At 38.7% G+C, this 11,720-nt stretch overlaps 2 protein-coding genes across 2 annotated transcripts in view; both read left to right on the forward strand.

The window, feature by feature from the left end:
* The window catches only part of LOC110449518 (beta-1,3-galactosyltransferase 2-like), a 94,430-nt gene that overhangs the window by 57,119 nt on the left and 25,591 nt on the right, over positions 1–11,720 (forward strand). The gene's annotated exons all lie outside the window — the stretch shown is intronic.
* Positions 3,315–11,720, forward strand: part of LOC110449519 (beta-1,3-galactosyltransferase 5-like) — a 21,380-nt gene continuing 12,974 nt past the window's right edge. Inside the window, exon 1 of the mRNA XM_021496437.1 lies at positions 3,315–3,669. The gene's annotated coding sequence lies outside the window, so the exon portion shown is untranslated. The remainder of the gene's footprint in view (positions 3,670–11,720) is intronic.

Here is an 11,720-nt window from a genome sequence, read left to right on the forward strand (position 1 = left end):
AAACCTCGATGTAATGTCACTTGTTTATATACAGTACACCTCGATATGTCTCTCGTTTATATACAGTAAACCTCGATATAATGTCTCTCGTTTATATACAGTAAACCTCGATGTAATGTCTCTTGTTTATATACAGCAAACCTCGATATAATGTCTCTCGTTTATATACAGTAAACCTCGATGTCATGTCACTTGTTTATATACAGTAAACCTCGATATTAGGCCCCACGGTTATATACAATAAATCATGATATTATGTCTCCCGTTTATATACAGTAAACCTCGATATTATGTCTCTCGTTTATAAAAAGTAAAACCTCGATATGTCTCTCGTTTATATACAGTAAACCTTGATATACTGTCTCTCGTTTATATACAGTAAACCTCGATATTATGTCTTTCGTTTATTTATAATAAAACCTTGATATTATGTCTCTCGTTTATATACAGTAGACCTCGATATTATGTCTCTCGTTTATATACGGTAAACCTTGATATTATGTCTCTCGTTCATATACAGTAAACCTCGATATAATGTACCTCGCCTGTATACAGTAAACCTCGATATCATGTCTTTCGTTTATATACAGTACACCTCGATATAATGTCTCGTTTATATACAGTAAAACCTCGATTTATTGTTTCTGGTTTATAAACAGTAAACCTCAAAATAATGTCTCTCGTTTATATACAGTAAACCTCGATATAATGTCTCTCGTTCATATACAGTAAACCTCGATTTAATGCCCCTCGTTTATATACAGTAAACTTCGATATCATGTATCTCGTTTATATACAGTAAACCTCGATATGATGTTTCTTGTTTGTTCTTATGCAAGTAAACCTTGAAGTCTCGTTTCCTTTGCGGCCACGTTTACCGCAAACATAGTTTAATGTCTCTTTTTCTAGTCTTTTTTTAGAACTACTTTACACCTAAATTAAACGCCAAACCCTTTAATAAAGCCGAAATTTCTCTGGACAAATAATTGAATAGAATAACGAGGTTTTAAGTGAATGCACTGATTCTTGCATACATTTGTAAAGATACACAGGTGTATAGTTCATGTGATTTTGGTTGTACACGTATTTTGCATTGACATTTACTATCTACGTGTCAGTCATTACTCCGTTAAGTGCAGCTTCTGTTATACAATCGGAAAAACCATTGTTGTTATCTGACCTTTGGTAAGTACCCGGATCTTCATGTAATGTCTGTTATACAACCGGATAAACCATTGTTGATCTCTGATAAATGGTAAGTACACGGATCTACATGTCATGTCTGGCATACAGCCGAATAAACCATTGTTGATATCTGATAAATTGTAAGTAAGTACCCGGATCTACATGTCATGTCTGTCAAACAGCCGGATTTAGCAAGTTATCTTATCTGTGTCTTTTCTCTTTGATTACAAGTGATATCTGCTATTCAACACCCGATCCAAAGAAATCGTATTTGCTGACAGTTTTGGGAAAAGGAGGCAAGGTAGTCTAGTGGTAGAACGCCGGGCTCGTGACCGAAGGGTTGCGGGTTTGAGTCACGTCACGGCACTGTGTTAAATCTTTGAGCAAGATACTTTACTCCGCTTGTTCCAGTCTACTCAGCTGTAAATGAGTACGTGGTTGGGCAGTGCTAGAATGTTGAATGCTAGCTGTGAGCGTCGAAATGGCAGCACCGGCTGTATGCTCCCTATGGAGTTGAGAAAGATATTAGCTGGTTGCAAAGGTTCTATGATAACGGATAATAATTTGTAAACCGCTTTGAAACGACCTACGAACTAGGTTGTGATAAAGCTGTATATAAGAACCTCGAATTATTATTAATTATTTCATATCATAAAAAAATGCCAATTACTTCTGGTTTTTTTTTAAATTTCCGTTAGCATGTTAATGTTGACCCATGTACTGAAGCTACGGGGCTTTTTGGTATGGTGTTCAGGCAGTCCTGTGGTTTGTTAGCCCTGCATATTTATACGCCATCAGTGTAATAACGACAGAGAGGACAACGACACCTATCAGGTTACGAGCGCAATGTGTTTTCATGGGTCCTAACACCGATAGCTTCAGGAAACCCTGAAATCTAGAAATTTGTTATGTGGCGGGGGGGGNAGTCATCATATAAGGTTACTCCAACAGTTTGAACAGTATGCCATGACCAATGACTTTAAATGCAGCGACATGTTAAGAATGACCAGCACAGTTCTGCACTTGTTATCAAAGACATCAACTGTGTCATTAATGGCTCGTAAAAGGTCGTCATGTGTCATAGGTTGTTTATCTGTTCAAGCTTTGAGGACGTGACATTGCTTTATTTTACGTAGATTACATGGAGGGCGTTGTTTTATTCACAATGGGTAATAAATTAGAAATTGTTGATATACCCAATCTTATAACCTTATACTGCCTGGTATGAAGAAAAAACAACACAGTCGTGCTACCAGGAATTACCATGGGGTCAGGCCCTGCCCATGAGGGACTTTGTTTTTAGTTCAAAGCACGGAAGTTGTTGTGATCTCGACATGACCATAGCTGTGATCATAAATGTACAAAGAAAACATATTTACGACAGTATACAATATCAAATGTAATATATATGGAGGGAAAATCATAATGCTTTTTTAAGCAAAATTTTGATAAATTTGCATAAATTTTATAAGATTTTAACATTGTTTGTATTCATTAGTTCTGAGAACTGTACAATATTTTGCATTACATAGTAGTATTTGTATAAACATAACTCCCGTCCTTTCCTTGATACTTTGTGCCTATGTCTTCAACATAGAAACGGTAGTGATATCAACCCTAAAATCTACCTAAGTTCGCCCCAGGGGTCAGCCCCACCGCTGGTGACTTAGTCCAGCGTCATGAAATTGGGACAATTCAGATTCCAAACATATAACCATACATGAGTACACGTTTACTTGGCTTAAAGAGAGAGAAACACAAAAAGTATGCCTCTCTTGTCTATGAAATGAGTGAATATACCCTTTAGTGTATGGCTTGAACTGGACTTTGTAAGACATTGTATTGTACATAATACATGTTATGTAATATCAATTAGCAGTATTGCTTATGATAATAAAAGAATTGAATATAAGATATAAGCAAATAACACAACAAGCAAGACGCTCCTGAGAAGGATTCACAGTCCCATAGCACGGACTTAGATAATTCCGTGCCCATAGTGTACAAATCGGCCAAAGATTTGTCACTGTATGTATAATATAATGAATATGCATGACACGGCTTACTAGCCCCGCCCAGGTATGATCGTAAACACGTCACACAGGTAGAGTCAACTTATATGAAATGGGCTATAACTGTGATTACATACACTATAGTAGATGTGGAGCTCAATGTGAACGGCAGTCGCTGTGAGAAATTGTCATTAACGGTGTAACGCAGTCTGACCATATCACTGGATACCGTAATACCTGTGTAACCACTGTCTAACTTCTGACGAACAGATTATTGTGGATTTTACTGTTTTCTTTACCAGATTTTTTTTAATTAAGAAAGATTTAAAAAAAAAAAAAAAAAAAAAAAAAAAAAAAAAAAAAAAANAAAAAAAAACCAAGAAAACATGTGATACAGAGTTTAAAATGGTTTATATCTGACTACAGACAGACGGCGGATCTACGCCAAACTATGGATATATATAACGTACAGGTAAGTGTACAGCTAATTTGTGATACTTTATTTTTTTGTTATCATGTTTAGCAGCTTACAGTATTAGCAGATATATATAGTGCGAGTTCAAGACGTTCTACCTTTAACATGAAACATCGTAGAGAATGCCGTTTAACCGAAGGTAATGGAAATTTTGTATGTAAGCTTGCCGGGCGATTTTCCCCCGCTCCCTCACACATTCCTACGTCCCAAAACATATACACTCCCATAGACATTGAAATAAATATGTAAACTTATCGGTAATGACAAGTCGCTTAAATGTCACGGAGTCTATTCACATATCGAAGTTGTATTACTCCGTTTAAGGCTACATTGTAACTTTAAAGGCAAAACATGGTGTATCTTTGAAGACAAAATGCTTTTCGTGTAGTAGCATGAGTTTAGAATTTGATACATAATACAAAACACTCCGATAGTGCCCGGTTAATTAACAAGCATTCAAGATTCAGTAATTAAGTCGCTTGTCGCTTGTCGTCTACGAAACCACCTGTTAACAAAGCGGCGTTTTTTCCCGGTTTGACCAGTCATACGTGTAGTATACGCCAACCATGTGCTTAGTTCTACTTGACCCCAAGCACGCCGGTCATTATCGGCTAGATAAGACACGCTACTCTGTTGGACAGATTCGTTAAGGTAGTTAGAGTGGCAGCACCCTCTCAACAAAGAAGAGTTCCACATTGTTTGGTATTTTTGCTTTCGGACCGGTCACTGTATTTGTTATGCTACTACATGTATTTCGTCTGCCACATGGCCGGGTGTAACGTGACTTGAGAATATTTTCAGATTGTCTAAACTGCCTTAAACTGTCTAAACAGTTCTGTCTAAAAAATATAGCTCTACAACAAATAATTTTGACTAAACAGCGTACAGGAAATAACAGTTAAGGTCTGTACATGGAAAATTGTGACAGGGACTCTAATTGACAGGTCCAGTACACTCTGCCGATTGAGCTATAAGCTGTAAAGACCTAGAATAGCTCTAGATCTATTGACCTATCTGAAATAGGTCTTTTGAGCTATTTTCATGTGATTTTCTTGTTTGAGGAAAACGAAACAAAGTCGCTATTAAAAGAAGATTGTATCATTAGGTTGATAACAAAAGACATTTAATATAAGTATTCTTTTAAAAAAAAAAAATGATGTAAAAAAATCGGAAATTTTACATTTATAAAAAATGAAAATAAACATCTAACTGTATGCGTTTTGTAGTCAACATTACCATAAACCTTATTGTTTTATTCGACTTTGCTTTAATTTAATGAAAATTGAAATCTGAGAAAATATAGCTCAATTCAGCTATAATGTATAGGTGAATAAAGCTATATAGGTCTTTATAGTTATATAGCTCAATCGGCAGAGTGTACTGGGCCTGACTGAGTTTATAGAAATTTTGTGAATGTTGTGTTGTGTACTCGCTTTTAATTGAGATAACATATTTGATATATCGTGAGCAGAAGAGTATTACGGGTTGGGTTTTGCATATTACACTAATCTGCCACACCCGAGTGTCTTTCATTAACTTGTCAAAAGCGGGGGTGTCGTCCGTTGGACTGTATTAATGTATTGATGCGCCACAGCGTAGACCGTGTGGGTCGTCTAAAGACGTCAGCGGGAATGGTGTAAAGTATCAACATTTGAGCGGGTTCTTTTAAGTAACCAAGATGAAACTCGTTTACCAAGGACATCCTAAACATGTTCTATGGGTGATAGACCTGGAGAGTTTACAGGCCAATCTAACATTTGCACATGAATTAGCCTCAGACATGCGCCGCTGACTGGTGTGCGGTTTGTGTTGTCAGATATGCGGAACAAACGGGTTGCCTGTTTTTAAAAGTAACATTTTCGGGTATGAATCCTGGCAGACCTGAAAATGTTTATGCAGGTCCTGTAAGGTTTCTTTCAAGGCTTGCCAGAAAGCAGCATCAGATTACTTGGTGCGGCATTATTTCATAAACGAACAACAATTGTCAAACCGGTTTAACTGTTTGGATCAGAATAAACGAAAGCCGCCCTGCTCTGTAACAGCCCCAGTCAAATCAACCAACCCAGATCATTACGCTAGCGACATCGAAATGGTCACAGAGCCGAGGAGGAACAACAGTTGTCGCAAAAGATTACTCACTATTTTATTGGATATCAATGTATCTATAGTTGTTTTTAGTCACCCTAGTCATGGGGGAACCCCAGTGGGGGCTTTAAATTTCGGTTTCAGTCTAAGATTTTGACCTCTGTTGTCTTGGGCTGTTAAAGTGTGTGCTTCTGTCGGAATATACCAGGCGCTAATTACAAGTTCTTGAATAACTCGGATATCGATTTCCTTTTTAAACAGGAATAGCATTAAACCTAAAGGCGTTCCAAATTTCACACGGGAATTACATACAATTTAAATATGTTTCGAGTATGAATCAGGCACCTTTGAGGGCCCCGAAGGGGTAAACTGTTATATTATGAATTGCTATTGATTGATTTAGATATTTTTTGTCTGACCAACGACTACCGTTAAAGCTGCGTATAGTGCGCACTTTTACACACACAAAAGTGTCAAGAAAGGGGTGTACACGATACTCAAGAACAATCCAAAACCAGTCCTTGTTCGCGACCATTTATCGTAATTTGTTTGAGGATTTTCTGAAATGTTTTGAAATATGCTCGCAGCAATAAAATAAACCGCTAAATTTCTTTGAATAATCCCTGATTGCATTGCCAATTTAACAATTACGAAAAGTTGCAAGATTAAGGCTAAATTCACGTATCCCGGTTGAAACGGTACGTGTTGCGCAGAGATATTCCAAAATACACGAACGCACTTGGACCGTTCCATTAGCAGAGCTAAAAATGCACAGTTTTGGAGAATAGTATGCCCTTCTTTCATGCGTCCACTGAATTACATAATGTATCTTAAAAACTACATGTGGCTTGACATTATTTCAAAAAGAAATAACGAAAACTAGCAATAGTCAGCATTTTAGTTTCGGTCAAATACGTCTGGACCCCTCAATCTACATGTGCCAAATTTACTTGAGGTCAGCCTCGGTCCAGATCTGTGCCTGTCGTTTTCTTTACAGGTTCAACCGTTTCAACCGGATACGCGAATGTAGCCTAAGTCATATTATACGATAGAATCAACAACATACTTCCGTGTCTATAGTGTCTGTGGGGCGGGGCCAACAACATACTTCCCTGTCTATAGAATCTGTGGGGCGCGGCCAACAACGTCCTTCCCTGTATATAGTGTTTGTGGGACGGGGCCAACAACAAACTATCCTGCCTATAGTGTCTCTGTGGACTGTAACGAACAGAACCCCTGTCTTGTGGGTACTTCCTGTTCGGCGACATTACTGAGCATTTGTGCAGTCTCTGTCAAATATGGGGCCAATTCACGAGAATGTAAATCCCTAGTAAATGTAACAGGGTCCACGAGTAAGGGACTCCCGATCACGTTAAGACATTATTCTATCTTCAAAGTCCTAAGTATTGTAGAATGGGTTTTCTGTCTTGCTTGCTGATGTCATTGATGGTATTGCCACACCCTTTACAGAGAGAAAAGTAGGGCCCGAGTAGGAATATTAGTTTTATTGGTACGTTAGTGCAGGGCCTGTACTTTCCAGAAGTTAGTTACAGGTAAGAAAAATGTGGAAGTGTAATAACATTCAATTATAGGAGTGTGAGAACTTTAGGCTAACATAAATGTCTACCCGTCATGCGGCTTAAGTGTATAGGTATATTAAGGGTGCGGCGTTTTTCTCTATACCCCATTTGGTTATCAAAATGACGTTAAGAGGTGAAACCACAAGGTGAAAATTCTTTTCAAAAACATTCTTTACTATAATAAAAATTATCGGATGGGGTAACGATAGTAAGTATTAAAAGCGCACAATGTAGTGTATTTCCATAGCACTCAAAAATGTTATACAGAGCTTGATACATCGCTAGTCATGTGGAAACATGATCTCAATTTTATTTTAATGTTTTTTTCATTGACACATGGCTAGTCATGTGGAACTATGTTCTCAATCTTTTTTTTAAATTCTTTACTAAACTGGGGGTAAAATGTACTATACAAAAACGATATATGCGTGGTAGCCAGACCAGGGGCCTGCGTTCGTTCATGCGGAACAACGGGTTGACCGTTTGTAATGTAAACATGCAAATGTTTATGCAGACCTTGCAATACTTTGTCGTGGCTCGCCTGAAAGCAGCTTAAGATTACTAGGGAAAGGTCACGGCGACCAAATTTTTTTTTTGGCCAGACATTTATTTCCGATAACCCTCTCACTGTATCTTTTCTTTTTATCAAAGAAACACAAGCGGATCACTGTAACACACCAATCATTGTTTTCATGGCAGTTTTCTATATGACAAGTGTTTACGGTGACACGTGTACAGTGCCAGGATTTGGATGGGGTAATTGTCATTTGAGTGTAATTCTGTCCTAACTCTCCCTAACATCTGGAAATACGATCTCATCAATCCGGGACAGATGGACGTTTCACGCTAGATAATACTTACTTGAAAACCAACACACACACGATTCTACTGTCTTGCTTTACTGTTTTTTGGCGATAACAGCCCCTACACATGGGCCTGGATAGCGATTCGTTCCCGTACTACGGACGAATGTTACTTCGCATCAATCGAATTCGCTACTAGTACTTGATAAACTACTTATGTACCAATAATACCTGTGGTTTTGAGTGGTCATATATATGGATTGAATGTCCCGGTGTGAGGTAGGATGGTTTACTGCTTATACCTTGTCCAGTTACGAACAGAAAAACAGAACTTTTTAAAGGTCATTTCTTAGCTCGGGAAAGGGGTAAGGGAATGAAAGCCTTAAATAAGAAATTCCATCAGATTCATTTTTTTTTTACATTTATGACCCGTTGTCAGTTGTGACCTAAGTGTACTGCACTCCAGTTGTCACAGTCCAAAGTTGGTTACCAGGTATCACAAGCTTCATTTGTCACAGTTCAAAGGTCGGGTACCCGGTATCGCGAGCTTCAATTGTCATAGCCCCTAGGTTGGTACCCGGTATCACGAGCTTCAGTTGTCACAGCCCCTAGGTCGGGTACCATGTCTTACAAGCTTCAGTTGTCACAGCCCCTAGGTCGGGTACCCAGTATCACAAGATCCAGTTGACACAGCCCCTAGGTCGGGTATCAAAAGCTAGCCCCGGGATCATGTAACAAGCTTAAGGGGATCACAAATTATCGGGAGCTTATCGGTGGGTAAGTACGGACCAATACACTCATGTCAAGTGGGGAAATTAGGCTCGTGGTCCGAGATTGGGGCTAGGTGCGTACTTCTCTATCTACTGATACAGAACGACAAGGTAAGTTGACTCTTCAGGTTCGCCCGGATTCCTTGAGATAGTATTCCGTTATTGGACCTCGCCTTGCGATACGTCTGTACAATAGGGTTATTTACCCGATTCAGATGTTAAACATCATAAATAAGTTCAAATTAAATCCATCGTTCGCCGTCTTACAGGGACCCGGTAAATATGTTACAGCTGATCAGGTCCAAGTGGTACGTACGTGGTATCCAGATATAGTGGTAATATTGTTTAATTTCTCAGCCAAGCGAGCCAAGCCCATATCGTTATACTCAATGATACAATAATACTATATAACACATATAAATTCAATTTTAACATTTTAACAATATCCTTTAATTTAACATAGTTGTTAAAACCACAGGGACTTGAGAATGTGTTAAAACTATATTTGGTCCTAAACTAAGGTGTTCAGAGTAATTATACATGGTTTAAGGGTTTAAAAGTATAAATCTTTACCGAAAGTTGATCTAAACTCGTAAAATTTGTAAAATTACTCTGTACACCTTAGAGTAGGTCCAAATACAGATGTAACAAATTATCGGGTGCCGGTGGTCTAAACGTATAAGTTTGCCAAGTAAATTGTAATCCATGTCTATATTCTTCTAGTGTCCATCTAACTTGATATCAAATTCTTAAACTGTGGTCAAGTGTATAACGTAGTTTAACTTAGGCGAATGCCTATGTGTTCTTGATAGTGTCTTTCTTCATTAATTGTTTTCTTAATCTTAATAAGTACATGACTAATGTCTCCCCACATCTTGCAATGATTTTCGTTTGGGAGATTAAGTTATCCGAGGCGTTCGCTATACGATAAACCTTTAATCTCGACGGTCATTTGAAGGCTCTTCTTTGTGCCGATTCTAGAAGATCAAGTTTATTTTTTGCCTGTTCAAAATACGTGTATTATAAGTGGTGGTCCGCCCACCTTACTAGGGATTTAAATAGTTGACAGGACATCGCTTCGTTTTGGTCTAACGAGTACTCCAACATAATTTAACCGCCGTTGTATATGACATGCTAGCCCGAGTGTCCTCTGGCCCTAACACCAGACTTGGACATTTTGAGATCCCCCACACCAGACAATGTCTGAAGTCTGGTGTTAGGGCCAGAGGAAACTCTGGCTAATGACATGCAAAGTGAAGGTTACAGTCCGCGATTACACCAAATCTCCTTTCAGATTAATATACACAAACACTTTTAGTTCCGGTTTAAGTGAGGCGATAAGTGGTATTCGCGTTGAAATAGATGAAACTGTCTGCCACTCCGTGTAGTAATTGAACATCCCTTTACTTTATAAATATATACTTTTTTTTCAAGAGGTAGACATAGTCTGTCAGATACAAACCACGGGTGAACCAGACTTTTGTGACAATGCATCTCTAAGATGAGATGTCTACGCCCTGAATTCCATTTATTTATCAAAAATAAGATACCATTTCAGTAAAGTAATGGAGTAAAATTAGGACTGAATGGATTTAATCAGACTGGAACCGAACATAAATCGCGTTTCCTTTTGTAATGTACACTATTACAGGATGTTAAGACGATATCTGAAAATGATAACATCTACCGATCATATTTTCCTTTTTCGCCAGATATCGTGAGTAACGCCCCCTTCACACCTTTCGACTCTTCTACATGAAGTACGTTCACAATCTTTCTTATTCCGGATACGTTTTGTATTGCATATTTGCATAGAACGCAAGAAAGCCTAGCCCCAGAAATACCTCTATCTGCTGGTCCAGAAATACCTCTATCTGTTGGTTCAGAAATACCCCTATCTGCTGGTCCATAAATACCTCTATCTGTTGGTTCAGAAATACCCCTATCTGTTGGTCCAGAAATACCTCTATCTGTTGGTCCAGAAATACCTCTTTATGCTGGTCCAGAAATACCTCTATCTGTTGGTCCAGAAATACCCCTATCTGCTGGTCCAGAAATCCCCCTATCTGCTGGTCCAGAAATACCCCTATCTGTTGGTCCAGAAATACCTCTATCTACTGGTCCAGAAATACCTCTATCTGCTGGTCCACAAATACCTCTATCTGTTGGTCCAGAATTACCTCTGTCTGCTGGTCCAGAATTACCTCTATCTGCTGGTCCAGAAATACCTATATTTGTTGGTCCAGAAATACCTCTATATGTTGGTCCAGAAATACCCCTATCTGCTGCTCCAGAAATACCCCTATCTGCTGGTCCAGAAATCCCCCTATCTGCTGGTCCATAAATACCTCTATCTGTTGGTCCAGAAATACCTCTTTATGCTGGTCCAGAAATACCTCTATCTGCTGGTCCAGAATTACATCTATATGCTGGTCCAGAAATACCTCTATCTGCTGGTCCAGAAATACCTGTATCTGCTTGTCCAGAATTACCTCTATCTGTTGGTCCAGAATTACCTCTGTCTGCTGGTCCAGGAATACCTCTATCTGCTGGTCCAGAAATACCTCTATATGCTGGTCCAGAATTACCTCTGTCTGCTGGTCCAGAAATACCTCTATCTGCTGGTCCAGAAATACCTCTATCTGTTGGTCCAGAAATACCCCTATCTGCTGGTCCAGAAATACCTCTATTTGTTGGTCCAGAATTACATCTATCTGCTGGTCCAGAATTACATCTATCTGTTGTTCCAGAAATACCCCTATCTGCTGGTCCAGAAATACCCCTATCTGCTGGTCCAGAAATACCTCTAT

The sequence above is a fragment of the Mizuhopecten yessoensis genome, unplaced genomic scaffold (assembly GCF_002113885.1).
Source record: "Mizuhopecten yessoensis strain PY_sf001 unplaced genomic scaffold, ASM211388v2 scaffold4631, whole genome shotgun sequence".
NCBI classification, from domain to species: Eukaryota; Metazoa; Mollusca; class Bivalvia; order Pectinida; family Pectinidae; genus Mizuhopecten; species Mizuhopecten yessoensis.